Below are 14,045 nucleotides of genomic sequence, written 5' to 3'. Positions count from 1 at the left end.
AGTACATCCTTGGCGGAGAGAAACTCCTCGAGGCCAGAAGAAACGGCAAACTGAAGCTGAAAAGCGGGGTGTTTCTTGTCACTCCAGCCACTGAGAAAATCCCCGCTTAACGTGCCCGGCAGCAGCTTCAGGGCCCAATTTTCCAGAAGGATTTCTGTGTTGTAGCGAGCAGGAATTTCCGCGAGCTTCCTGGTGCTCGGCCCAGCGAGGCCGGCAATGCTATTCAACGTTAATTGGCCCACATAACAAGGCCTCACGGGCTTCTCGCCACAAATGAAGGCTCGTCAGCCGATTCAACGGCACCGCGCTCGTCAACCCCCCGCGAACTAGGTCGAGCAGCACTTAAGCTGCACTTGCTCAGCCAACCCCAGCCAGCTCGCAACAATGGCGCCAAGAAGGCCGGCCCCAAGATTCGGGGATGCTGACCTGGGGAGGCCGCTAAATGCTGTGGAGGCCAGGAGGGATGTTCTGTTCCCCCGAGGTCCGAGGAGGGTCAGCCATAGGGCAGCCAGTGCCACCTGGGAGGAGGTGGTGCCAGCTGTGAGCTTGGGGAGTGTGACCAGGAGGACGGGCCTACAGTGCAGGAAAAAGGTCAATGACCTACGCTGGGCAGCACAAGAGTCTCCACCCAAAAGACCCTCAAGACCTTTCCGCCCCCATGGGAGCGGCCACTCCCCTCCCCCTTCAACCCCCCCCGACCCTTCCTTCACACCACTGAGAACCACACGTGTGGCTAACAAGTCCCCCTCTGTGTCTCCTCAGGAAAAGCTCTCCCACAATCGCCGGGAGAGAGCCCAGACTGGCAGTGGTGTGCCAGACATCAGGATCCTCAACACCTTCGAGGAGGTGACTGGTGTGGCCGAGGACCGAGCGGTCACCAACGGAGAGGCTGGCGGGCGCCGCAGAGATGTGGAACCACTGGGTCCCATCTGGAGGACCTGTCAAACGTGAATTGTTATTGCCTTACTGACTGACCCATCCCTCCCACTGACATCATGTCCATTATCCCGCAGGCCCTCCTGGGCAGCCCCTTCTGCAGTCTCCCATGAGACCACCTCAGAGGAGAGCTCCAAGGATGCCACAGTACGAGCCGCATCACACCCTCATGCCCACCCCCCACCAGGGCAGATGCAAATGCCTCAGTGAGAAATGTTAGTGGTCAGGCTTCTGGGGCACAATCTGGTGAGCACCACACAGCTGCTGATGCACATCAGGTGGAGGCAGGAACCCCCAGGTGAGGCAGCAGTTGGACCCAGGGTCCACCTGGGTCCTGGCCTGATGTTGAGCCTGTAGAAGAGGTCAACCCGGAGCTGATGGAGGTGTTAGGATGCAGCCGTGACATTCAGAGGGAGATGTCCGCGACACTCCAGCAGGCCCATAGCCGTTTGGAGGAGTCCCAGAGGCTACGGGCACAGGGGATGTCACCAACACTGCTAGGGTGGCGACCACAGTGGAGAGCCTGGTGCACGACATCGGCACCATTAGTGAAGGTGCCCAAGGCATTGTGCAGTCGCTGACGGCCATGACTGATGGTCTCGGCAGAATGTCCGCCTTGCTGGGAATGTCACCCAGTAGTAGGCTGACCTTGATGAGGTTCTGCGGAACATGCTCCACTCTCAGATGGACAGGGCCAAGGTGCTGGGGAGCTTGTCCCAGTCACAGGCGGGCATTGCCAAGGTGCTGCAGAGAATGTCCCACTCACTGAGGAGCATCGCCGAGGGCATCGACACGATAGTGTGGACCATGGGAGGCCGCCAGGACTGGCAGAGCCAGATGATGCAGGGAGCCGGGGCTCAAACCAGCTGCCCCTCCGTCCCAATGTGAACCCCAGGGCCCTGTTGGCACCAGGTGCCAACCCGGATCTGTCCCATGGAGTAGGGATGGTGGCCACCAGCTCCCTCGAGTACCACCCCTCTGATCAGGCTGCGTCTCACTGCCAGCACACGGGACAGGGTGGCACGGCTGTGCAGGGGCCCCCGCCGACAAGTGAGCAAGGGCCTTCCGGCCCCAGAGCCCCAGAGGACACCTGTCTGGGGCATTGGAAGGCCACGGGACTTCTTAAGCAGCTAGCTTCCTCTACCACAGATGTGCATCCTGGGGAGAGACCTAGATGTAGTGGTAGAGCTAGGAGGGCCAAGCACATTGAGGATCTCTGAGGGCACCGGAGGAGGGGGCCAGGGGGTGGGAGGGTAGGTAGGGATGATGGGGCTGGGGTTGGGGAGGGGGGCAGCACCATGGGAAGGGTAGGGAATTGTAAAACTCAATAAATACCTTTGTGCACAACTTGTATGATGCCTCTGTCACTTTCTCCCGCAATGCAGGCTGACCTCTGAACCCTTGGCCCATCTCTCCAGATATCTCACCCTCCCCTTCTCCTGGCACTCACTCACCCTCCGGTCGTGGACATGTCCCTGGAGCTGTGTCCCATCCACTGGGTGTTCGGATGTTGGCTGCTGCGTGTGTGGTGTAGCCTCCCGCAGTGTTCAAGGACAGTGTCCAGGCATCATGGTCTGATTGGCATGCTAGCAATTATACATGGCCTGCCCACCCTCAGCAATCCACTTGGGTTGTGTGAGGTGCTCACGTAGCCACGATAGCCAATTCCCTATTAGCAATAGCTGTTAGTCACACGCCAGGGACCTCGGCAGTTGGTGGAGGTTATGGGTGGTCGGTGGGGCAGACGGGCATGGACAAGGGTTGCCCCAGCAACGGGTTCACACTATCCAGGGGTTGGCATGCTGGTACTGCGTGCATTCCCAGTTGCCACCCCATCACCCCCCCCACCCACCCTCCCATGGTGGCCCACCCCTGTCGTGGGAGGCCACCCCCAGCCAAGGGTCCCTCACCCCCCCACCGAGCACTGGGGTGGAAAAGACGGCTACTCACCTACTCAGCTCCCCACAGAAGCCCTTCTGCCAGGGTCACGTTTTTCAAAAGGAGCACTAACCGGCGCCAGCGTGACCACTTGCTGGGGAGGCCGCTGAATGACAGGAGGCTGTTGGATAAGGGGTGGCTCCCGTTAATTGTGTGGAAATAGGGCTTAAGTGGTGATAATTGGTTTCTCGCCACGCTATGGCTGGATCCCGATTTCACCTATGGGAGCGGGCTGGTTGCATCGCAAACTGCTCGGCGCTTGGTGTGGTTCTCATTTTCTGCTTCTCCCGCTATACATCGGCCTTGTTTTGCTTGAGCAAGAGCATAACGAGGCCGGAGAACAGCGCCCTTAGTTTTAAGTCCGCTGATTCACGCCTTTTAGCGTGGGTCTTTAGATTACTAGTCCAGTGACAATCCCACTACACAACTGCCTCCCCCATCTGCAGCCACCAGAAACACCTGGCAAAATGCACCCAAAACCAAACATAGACTTTTTTTCCGTTGAATCGTGCCCAATATTATGAAATTGAAAATGGCACATTAATATTAACAAGCATCGTACTAATATATCAAACCCTTTCAGTATCTCAGGACATCTATTGTTATCTTTTCCATTGCTTCAATGATATTGAATCACAATAAAGAAATACCAGCCATGTAGAATTGTGGTTATGTCACTGGGTTAGGGATCCAGGAGGCCTGGCCTACATTTTCCAGCCATATAGGCCGAGGTTTTACCAGCTCCCGGGTAGCAGCTAAGAGGTGGGTTTTGACGGGCGGGATCGATAAATGCTGGGGAGTTGCTGAAGAATAGTTCTTCAATGCACACGGGGCAGGGCGGCATGGCTGTGCATTGTCCATTGTCAATGTAGTCTCCAAGTGGAGGAAATGACCTGTTCAGGCCTGTCCAATTGATGGCTACCTCACCAGACCACTGGTTTGTTTACCCATCAGCTTTTTGAGGGGTCATCAGGACCAGAGGCTCCAATGCTCAAGCATGGAGGGGGTGAATGACTGTCTCTATCAACCAGAGCAATTTATCAGGCTGCCTGGCCTCAGCAGAAGCATCTATCGTCTTCCTCAATTCCTCTGCCGCATCAACAATCGTCACCTCTCTCAGTGCCGAGGCTGCAGGGCTATCGTGTATTAGCCCATTGGCTGTATATTTTATATCTCAGAGCTTCTAGATGTTGGACCGTTTTAATTACTGTGTTTCAAAATATCTCTGCAATCACAAAATGCCTGCACCAATGCTTATCTGTGCGTTTACTCAATCTCTCGGTTAACACCCAGGCTGAACCAATCAGGCACAATGAGCATTGATTAATTACTTTGAACACAGAACAATTAGACCATTGACCACTACACTGACTCGGCCGACAGTGTGGTTAACCTCCTGCTGTCCTTAATGGAATAGCGGGTCCATGGCGGCCAGTTAAGAGGCTGTATTCGGGAAGATTGCTGCTGAGGTCACTTTTACAGCTCGGGAGCTGTCCCAATATTAGGAACTGGCCTCTGCCGAGAAAATCCCAGCCATAACTTCAATCCCAACACAGCAGCTGGCATATTGCAATTCAGTTCATTGAATGGACCGGAAATTGAAAAACTAGACCATGGAAACAACTGGAATGTTGTAACAGCCCATCTGGTTGAATAATACCCTTCAGAGAAGGACACCTTTAGCTGGTCCATCCTATATGTGACTCTTTCGAAATGGCCGAGCAAGCCACTCAATTGTACCAACATCCAAGGAGTGAGCTCACCATCACCTTCTGAAGGGCAATTAGGGATTGGCAATAAATTTTCAGCAAAACCCACGTCGTGTGAAGGAGTTTTTAAAAAGTCTACCGTACACTATTTGATGTAGGTTCTCTCATTATTTTTAGGCTTTGGTTTTAGTAAAGTCACATTAAATAAGAGTGGCCAGGTTGTACTTCTCGCAAACATTGATCTGATCTACATGGTAGAGTTCCACATTGTCATGTGAGAGTCCCTTTAAGAAAAGTGTATTTATCAAATAGCTGCAGTGATGTCAGTGTGTGGGTGGAGCTGGGCTGTCTGTCTGGCTTTTACTTTCGTTTTGAGCTGGCAGCTGCAGTGTGTTTAGTTTCGTTTTCAGAGTTGGAGAGCTGCATTCACAGCAAGAAGATGTTATGATCTCTCTCTGCAATCTAAAGAATGTCTTCAGCACATTTGATGATTTCAAAGTGATGCCTGTTTCTGTAGAGAATTTAAATCTGCTGTCTTTATTTAAAAAGGATTTAACTTATGGATGTTGTTTGGGAAGTTATTAAGGGTTATCTATAGAGTATTGTATCTGTAGAGTTACATGTGTTGGTAGTTGATAAGCTGTTTACTGTGCATTTATAAAATGTTAACTGGATTCATCGAATAAACATTGTTTTGTTTTAAAATACTTTTAGTTCTCTGTTGCATCACACCTGTAAAGTGGGCCCTTGTGCTCCCCATAACCAAAATCTAATTAAAGTTGTGGGTCAGGCGAACTCCATGGCATACTTTGGTGTTCTCTAAACCCTAGCCCATAATAACATAACATTAATAATAACAATTCGCATTTATATAGCAACTTTAATGTAGTAAAACATCCTAAGGGGTTTCATATTCAAACAATATTTGACACCCAGACACATCACGGAATGTTAGGACAGGTGACCGGAAGTTTAGTCAAAGATGTGGATTTCTGGAGGTGTCCTAATGGAGGAAAGATATTGGGGGGATCAGAGGGTTTCGGGCGGGATTTCCAGAGTTTAGAGCCGTGGTAGATAACGACATGGCACCAATGGTGTACAAGGAACATTTGGAATTTGCAAGAGGCCAGAGTTGGAAGGTAGAAGGATGGGAGGAGGTTACAGATTGCATCAGGATTCTTTCATGAGATGTGGTCATCGCTGGCAAGGTTGGCACTTGTTGCTCATCCCTAATTACCCTTGAACTGAGTGGCATGCACAGCCATTTCAGAGTCACGTATAGGCCAGACCGGGTAGAGACAGCAGATTTCCTTCCCTATAGGACATTAAGGGCATGATTCAAATAAATGGGAACAAGGTCCCACAGCGAGCGTATTTAGCCGCGTGTTTCCCAGCGCTCGCAGCATCGAGGAACACATGGTTATACAATGCCGTGCATGTTAAATAAGGGGCCTCAGCGGGGAATGCGCAGCAGAGGCTGCACATGGCCCCTTTTTCTACACCCAGCAGCTCCGCTCGCCAGAACTGCTCCGTGTAGCGAGAGATCGAGATGCCATTTAAAAATGGCAGCCCGATCTCCAAGGCCCCTGACGCCCCCCCAAGCCCCAACCCACTATGGGAGGGTCCCCAGTCCTCAATGAGGTTTGTCCAAGATATTTCAGATCCTTGCCTTAAACATTTTGCCCTGTGTGCCTCGTCATGTGGTTCAAGATTAATAAGTATATGCAAATATGCACAGCTTCATAACTATAACGCAGACCATAATTCCTGACAGATGGCACACCGGACAATAGTTTCATTGTGTGTTTTATTGCCTCAGTGCTACATTGGCATGACTTGGCTGGAATGTACGCAACTAACCAAAGAGAAAGAAAGGTAGGGGATGAAACGAAGTGGAAGGCGATGGGATGATTTTTCAGGTTCCATCAAGGGTGGGAACAGAGGTGGATGGGGCACAGATATTACAAGGCTGCCCAGCGTGCTTGTTTCCTAACCCCAAACCCCTTCCTGGTGTTGGCCATTTGGTTGCTGCTAGTTCAGAGTGCCCACAGGCAATTTGGCTTATTAAGAGCCTTGTTAATCACGGATAATCTGAGATTTTCCAGTCGGCCACCAATCTCCCGACACGATGCAACTTAACTGCTTTGATGCAAGAACCCAGCATCAGGCCTGGGTGTTTTTGATATTATTTAATTAAAGTTCTAATAAGAGTGGCAGGATGAACACCTTTACTGTCGCTCGGTACTCCAGCTTCGGACAGCGAACCTGGGTCAATGACATTTAAGGGGGCGGTCTGGTCAAAATTCCAAGTCAGTGCCTGTTCCTTCCTGGGGTAGAGCCAGGCTAGGAACAGTCCCGACTCCTGTTTCCCACCCACGAGGTGAAAATTCAGCCCAATGAGATGAATATAGCTGAAGAGACTCCATACCCAGATTCCTGTTATATCAATTATTTGAATTAACTTGTGGGGTAAAACAAATTTCAGCTTGGCTTATTTTTAGTAGACTGACTTGTTAAATTGTATCCCAAGATACATGTTGAAGTATGAAACTAGACACTATCCTTTTCGTGATCATAGGCTTATTTATAGAATGCAGCATTACATATTTCTGCCTTCTAATTATCACCATGGTATTCCGGCAGTCTCACTTTATAAGTGCTCCAGGTACTTAATTAAATAATGCCTTTCACCTGTGTACTTTAACAAAATAATTAACATTACTGTGATTATTTTCTGAAGCAGTCCCTCAGCACCCCCCCCCCCTCCCCCCTCCCACCGTCAGTAAGTGAGTATATTTGATCTCTTCAGGGATGCTTTGTGGAATCCCTAAAATGTTTCTGCTGTCTCGCTGGGCGTCTCCTGCTGCAAGCAAGTTCTGGTTAGAGCATTTGCTTCAGCATACAAAATAGTTGAAGGGTGGTAAAAGGAGGATTGGAGATTATTAGAGGCAAAAAAGGGGATTTACACATGGAGGCGGAGGGCGTAGCTGAGATATTAAATGAATACTTTGCATTTGTCTTTCCCAAGGAAGAAGATGCTTCCCAGGCTATGTTAAAAGAAGAGGTAGTTCACACAATGGATGAGTTTAAAATTGCTAAGGATGAGGTATTGGGTAGGTTATTGTTATAACTCCCCCTGAGACCCACGGGACGACCCGATCGATCTCCCCATGAGCTGTGTGAAATACGAGCTCCCCAGCTGTGGGTCAGAGACCCAACAGCGGGGATCATTAATTCCCCGAGAAAAAAGGCAGCCCAAAAGGGAGCCAGCATCTCAGTTTGGTCACTGCTAGGACCTGGAATGTTGCTTAGTTGCTGTATTTCCTAACTGTGAGTAGGAAATAGGAAATAAACAACTTTTCATAGAATCCCTTCATTGCAGAAGGAGGCCATTCGGTCCAAAGAGTCTGAACTGACCTTCTGAAAGAGCACTCCACCCGAGCCCACTTCCCCGTCCTATCCCAATAACCCCTTGGACTAACCTATACATCCCTGGACACTAAGGGGCAATTTAGCCTGGCCAATCCACCTAACCTGCATATCTTTGGACAATGGGAGGAAACCGGAGCACCCGGATAAAACCCACACAGACACGGGGAGAACGTGGAAACCCCACAAAGACAGTCACCCAAGGCAGGAATCGAACCCGGGTCCCTGATGCTGCGAGGCAGCAGTGCTAAGCACTGTGCCACCGTGCCGCCCGTGACTTATCTTTTGACTTACCTTTTTGGGGCTCCTCATTGACTACAATATATATCTATACTTAAAGTTGATAAGGTGCTGGGGCCACATGAGATGTATCCTAGTGTACTGAGGGAAGTGAGACTGGAAATTTCAGAGGCACTGGCCATGGTTTTTCAGTCTTCCTTAGATTCAGTGGTGGTCCCAGAGGAATGGAGAATTGCAAATATTACCCCCATGTTCAAAAAGTATAGAGATAAACCCAGCCAGTCATTTTCATTTTGGTGGTGGGGAAACTTCTAGGATCAATAAGTTGGGGCAAAATAAATAGTCACATGTGCAAGTAGGGGTAAATTAAGCAAACTCTACATGGGTTTCTTCAGGGAAACTCATGTTTGACTAACTTGCTTGAGTTTTGTGATGAGGTAACAGAAAGTGTTGATGAGGGTAATGCAGTGGATGTGGTGCAAATGGACTTCGAAAAGGTGCTTGATACAGCTCTGCACAACTGTAGTCATAGGATCTGATGCCTAAAGGATTAATGTGGGACTGAATACAGTACTGCTGACACAGTGATGTAAGAAGACACATGAGGGGAGACTTACCTGGACACTGTGTTTCAGGAGGCAGTCACACCTGTCAGAGTAAGTAGTTTAAATCCTGCCAGTGGCCAGGGACAGCAGGGTGTGACTGCAAGTCAGGCAGGTAAAGGGAACCAGCAGTCAGGAACTCAGGAGCCTCAGCCCTTGACTCTGTCCAACAGGTATGAGGCACTTGCTCCCTGTGTGGATGGCGAACAGGGTTGCAGGAAGAATGGGTCAGCTAACCAAGGCACCATGGTTCAGCAGGCCAGTCAAGGGGAGGGAGTAAATAGGCAAGTTGTAGTTGTAGGGGATTCTATTATCAGGGGGATAGATAGTATCCTTTGTGAGCAGGATAAAGAGTCCCGCATGGTATGTGGCCTGCCCGGTGCTAGGGTGCGGGACATCTCTGACCGGCTTGAAAGGATACTGGAGAGGGAGGGGGAGGATCCAGTTGTTGTGGTCCATGTCAGTACCAACAACATAGGCAAGTCTAGGAAAGAGGACCTGTTTAGAGATTACAAAGAGCTAGGATTCAAATTAAAAAACAGGTCCTCAAGGGTAATAATCTCTGGATTACTGCCCGAGCCACGTGCAAATTGGCATAGGGAGGCAAGAATAAGGGAAGTTAACACGTGGCTGAAAGAGTGGTGTGGGAATGAGGGGTTCCTTTTCATGGGACACTGGCATCAGTTTTGGGACAGGGGGGACCTATACCGTTGGGATGGTCTCCACCTGAACCGAGCTGGGACCAGTGTTCTGGCGAAAAGAGTAAATAGGGTGGTCAATAGGACTTTAAACTAAAGATTGGGGGGGGGGGGGGAGGGAAAGTCAGGGAACCAAGAGGTGAAGTAATCAGCGGGGAGCGTAGCTGCTTAGGAATACAAAAAAACACGAACAGACAAAACTCAAGAGTGGTTACGATTGTCCCCATCCCACAAAATATGACACAGTGTATGGAAAGGCCCAGTAAACCAAGGTCCACCACACTAAGAAAACAAAAAGGGACGGTCAATAGAGAATTAAAGGTGCTATATTTAAATGCGCGCAGTGTACGGAACAAGGTAGATGAGCTTGTGGCCCAGATTGTGACTGGCAGGTATGATGTGGTAGGCATCACAGAGACATGGTTGCAGGGGGTTCAGGACTGGCATTTAAACATCCAGGGATTCACAACCTATCGAAAAGACAGAGAGGTGGGCAGAGGGGGCGGGGTTGCCTTGTTAATTAGGAATGAAATTAAATCAATAGCACTAAACGACATAGGGTCAGATGATGTGGAGTCTGTGTGGGTAGAGTTGAGGAACCACAAAGGCAAAAAAACCATAATGGGAGTTATGTACAGGCCTCCTAACAGTGGTCAGGACCGGGGGCACAAAATGCACCACGAAATAGAAAGTGCATGTCAGAAAGGCAAGGTCACAGTGATCATGGGAGACTTCAATATGCAGGTGAACTGGGTAAATAATGCTGCCAGTGGACCCAAGGAAAGGGAATTCATTGAATGTTTACAGGAGGGATTTTTGGAACAGCTTGTGATGGAGCCCACAAGGGAACAGGCCATTCTGGACTTAGTGTTATGTAATGAGCCAGACTTGATTAAAGATCTTAAAGTAAGGGAGCACTGAGGAGGCAGTGATCATAATATGATCGAATTCAATCTCCAATTTGAAAGAAAGAAGGTAGAATCAGATGTAAAGGTGTTACAGTTAAATAAAGGTAACTACAGGGGCATGAGGGAGGAACTGACGAAAATCAACTGGGAGCAGAGCCTAGTGGGAAAGACAGTAGAACAGCAATGGCAGGAGTCTCTGGGAGTAATTGAGGACACAGTACAGAGGTTCATCCCAAAGAAAAGAAAGGTTATCAGAGGGGGGATTAGGCAGCCATGGCTGACAAAGGAAGTTAGGGAATGCATCAAAGCAAAAGAGAAAGCCTATAATGTGGCAAAGAGTAGTGGGAAGTCAGAAGGTTGGGAAGACTACAAAAACAGAGGATAACAAAGAGAGAAATAAGGAAAGAGAGGATCAAATTTGAAGGTAGGCTAGCCAGTAACATTAGGAATGATAGTAAAAGTTTCTTTAAATACATTAAAAACAAACGGGAGGCAAAAGTTGACATTGGGCCGCTCCAAAATGACGCTGGTAATTTTGTGATGGGAGACATGGAAATAGCTGAGGAACTGAATAAGTACTTTGCGTCAGTCTTCACAGTAGAAGACATGAGTAATATCCCAACAATTCCGGAGAGTCAGGGGGCAGAGTTGAATATGGTAGCCATCACAAAGGAGAAATGCTAGAGAAACTAAGAGGTCTAAAAATTGATAAATTCCGGGCCCAGATGGGCTACATCCTAGAGTTCTAAAGGAGATAGCTGAAGAAATAGTGGAGGCGTTAGTTATGATCTTTCAAAAGTCACTGGAGTCAGGGAAAGTCCCAGAGGATTGGAAAATCGCTGTTGTAACCCCCCCCCTGTTCAAGAAGGGAACAAGGAAAAAGATGGAAAATTATAGGCCAATTAGCCTAACCTCGGTTGTTGGCAAGATTCTAGAATCCATTGTTAAGGATGAGATTTCTAAATTCTTGGAAGTGCAGGTTCGGATTAGGACAAGTCAGCATGGATTTAGTAAGGGGAGGTTGTGCCTGACAAACCTGTTAGAGTTCTTTGAAGAGATAACAAATAGGTTAGACCAAGGAGAGCCAATGGATGTTATCTATCTTGACTTCCAAAAGGCCTTTGATAAGATGCCTCACGGGAGACTGCTGAGTAAAATAAGGGCCCATGGTATTCGAGGCAAGGTACTAACATGGATTGACGATTGGCTGTCAGGCAGAAGGCAGAGAGTTGGGATAAAAGGTTATTTTTCGGAATGGCAACCGGTGACGAGTGGTGTCCCGCAGGGTTCAGTGTTGAGGCCACAGCTGTTCTCTTTATATATTAACGATCTAGATGACGGGACTGGGGTCATTCTGGCTAAGTTTGCCGATGGTACAAAGATAGGTGGAGGGGCAGGTAGTATGGAGGAGGTGGGGAGGCTGCAGAAAGATTTAGACAGTTTAGGAGAGTGGTCCAAGAAATGGTTGATGAAATTCAACGTGGGCAAGTGCGAGGTCGTACACTTTGGAAAAAAGAATAGAGGCATGGACTATTTTCTAAACGGTGACAAAATTCATAATGCTGAAGGGACTTGGGAGTCCTAGTCCAGGATTCTCTAAAGGTAAACTTGCAGGTTGAGTCCGTAATTAAGAAAGCAAATGCAATGTTGTCATTCATCTCAAGAGGCTTGGAATATAAAAGCAGGGATGTACTTCTGAAGCTTTATAAAGCATTAGTTAGGCCCCATTTAGAATACTGTGAGCAATTTTGGGCCCCACACCTCAGGAAGGACATACTGGCACTGGAGCGGGTACAGCGGAGATTCACACGGATGATCCCAGGAATGGTAGGCCTAACATACGATGAACGTCTGAGGATCCTGGGATTATATTCATTGGAGTTCAGGAGGTTGAGGGGAGATCTAATAGAAACTTACAAGATAATGAATGGCTTAGATAGGGTGGATGTAGGGAAGTTGTTTCCATTAACAGGGGAGACTAAGACCCGGGGGCACAGCCTTAGAATAAAAGGGAGTCACTTTAGAACAGAGATGAGGAGAAGTTTCTTCAGCCAGAGAGTGGTGGGTCTGTGGAATTCATTGCCACAGAGGGCGGTGGAGGCCGGGACGTTGAGTGTCTTTAAGACAGAACTTGATAAATTCTTGATTCCTCAAGGAATTAAGGGCTATGGAGAGAGAGCGGGTAAATGGAGTTGAAATCAGCCATGATTGAATGGTGGAGTGGACTCGATGGGCCGAATGGCCTTACTTCCACTCCTATGTCTTATGCTCTTATGACCCGGAGCCAGGGTCAATCTAGAGATGGACAGAGTTGGGTAAAGAACGTGACTAGGTCCATAAGATGTAGGGGCAGAAGTAGGCCATTCAGCATCGAGCCTGCTCCACCATTCAATGAGATTCATGACTGATCTGATGGAGTCAGCTCCAGACCTGTACACTGTACTCTATTGTTATGAGTTGTTAATAAAGACTTGCTGTTAACATACTCAAGACTATGAAGCCTACTTCATGGTGTCAAGATTCTTCACAGTGGCAACATCAAAACCCACATCTTCACAAGAATGCTGAGAAACTAAGAAATGGGACATCAATGCATTTGGTATGAATCTAACTCACAGCTGAAACTACAGACAAACTCAGCAAAGAGAACAGAAAGTAAAGGAAACTCTCCAGAGACAGAAGAGCCTGGGAGAAAACCGGAATGGTAGAAGTTTTACTCAAGTAGAAGACTCCATTGCATCCTCCTCAGAAGCCCACCTGACAGTCTGAGAGGCCAAGATAACATTTTTAAATTCCAGGTCAGCTAGTCCTGACAAACCCCTTTGAAGTCATTCAGGCAGAAGCGCTGTTTGAAAGCAGATCATTGCTAAAACCCAATCCCAGACTCCGAGTCTCAAGACCAGGTTCCCGAGTCCGGCAAAACAAAAATTGTTAATAATTAATGTAATCCATTCAGTCCACCATTTCTGGTCACAGGAACATAGGGACCATTCAAGTCAAGGAAAGCAATTCCTGAACTGCCCACCAGAGCTGCCTTGCCAGTGCTGCGGTGCAAAAGCAACCTCACAGCAAAGATCGGTGTCCTGTGCACACTGCCCAATGAGAGCTTCCACGGAGACATTGGTAAACTGCAAGTCAAAACCCCAGCACTGCGCAGACATCTGGTGCGAGATCTCCGACCCCCCACCGGGTCGGAGAATCGCCGGGGGCTGTCGTAAATCCCGCCTTTTGTGAGGGCCACGAAGAATCCAGCACGAGTTTTAAGGATACAAATGATTACATTTATTTACAATAACATATATATATAACAGCAGCAGCAACCTCCCTTGCTGCACACTCCTTCCTGCTGGTTCCTAAACTGGCCAGCTTTATTTATACTTGGAGTTTACTAATGGTTTCTCCACCCCCCTCATTGGGGAAGCTCATACTCCCACAGGATTGTGGGATTGTCATTAGTCCCCAACCAATGGTAAGCAGGCAGGTTATAACATCCCTCCCCCCCAAAGTCCGAGGATTCCACCGAAGACCCTGGCGAAGGAGGGCGTTGGACTCGTTTTGCCGCAGGCCGGACACCATTTGCACGCG

Source organism: Scyliorhinus torazame, chromosome 19 (genome assembly GCF_047496885.1).
Source record: "Scyliorhinus torazame isolate Kashiwa2021f chromosome 19, sScyTor2.1, whole genome shotgun sequence".
NCBI lineage: Eukaryota > Metazoa > Chordata > Chondrichthyes > Carcharhiniformes > Scyliorhinidae > Scyliorhinus > Scyliorhinus torazame.
This window is presented reverse-complemented; position numbering follows the sequence as displayed.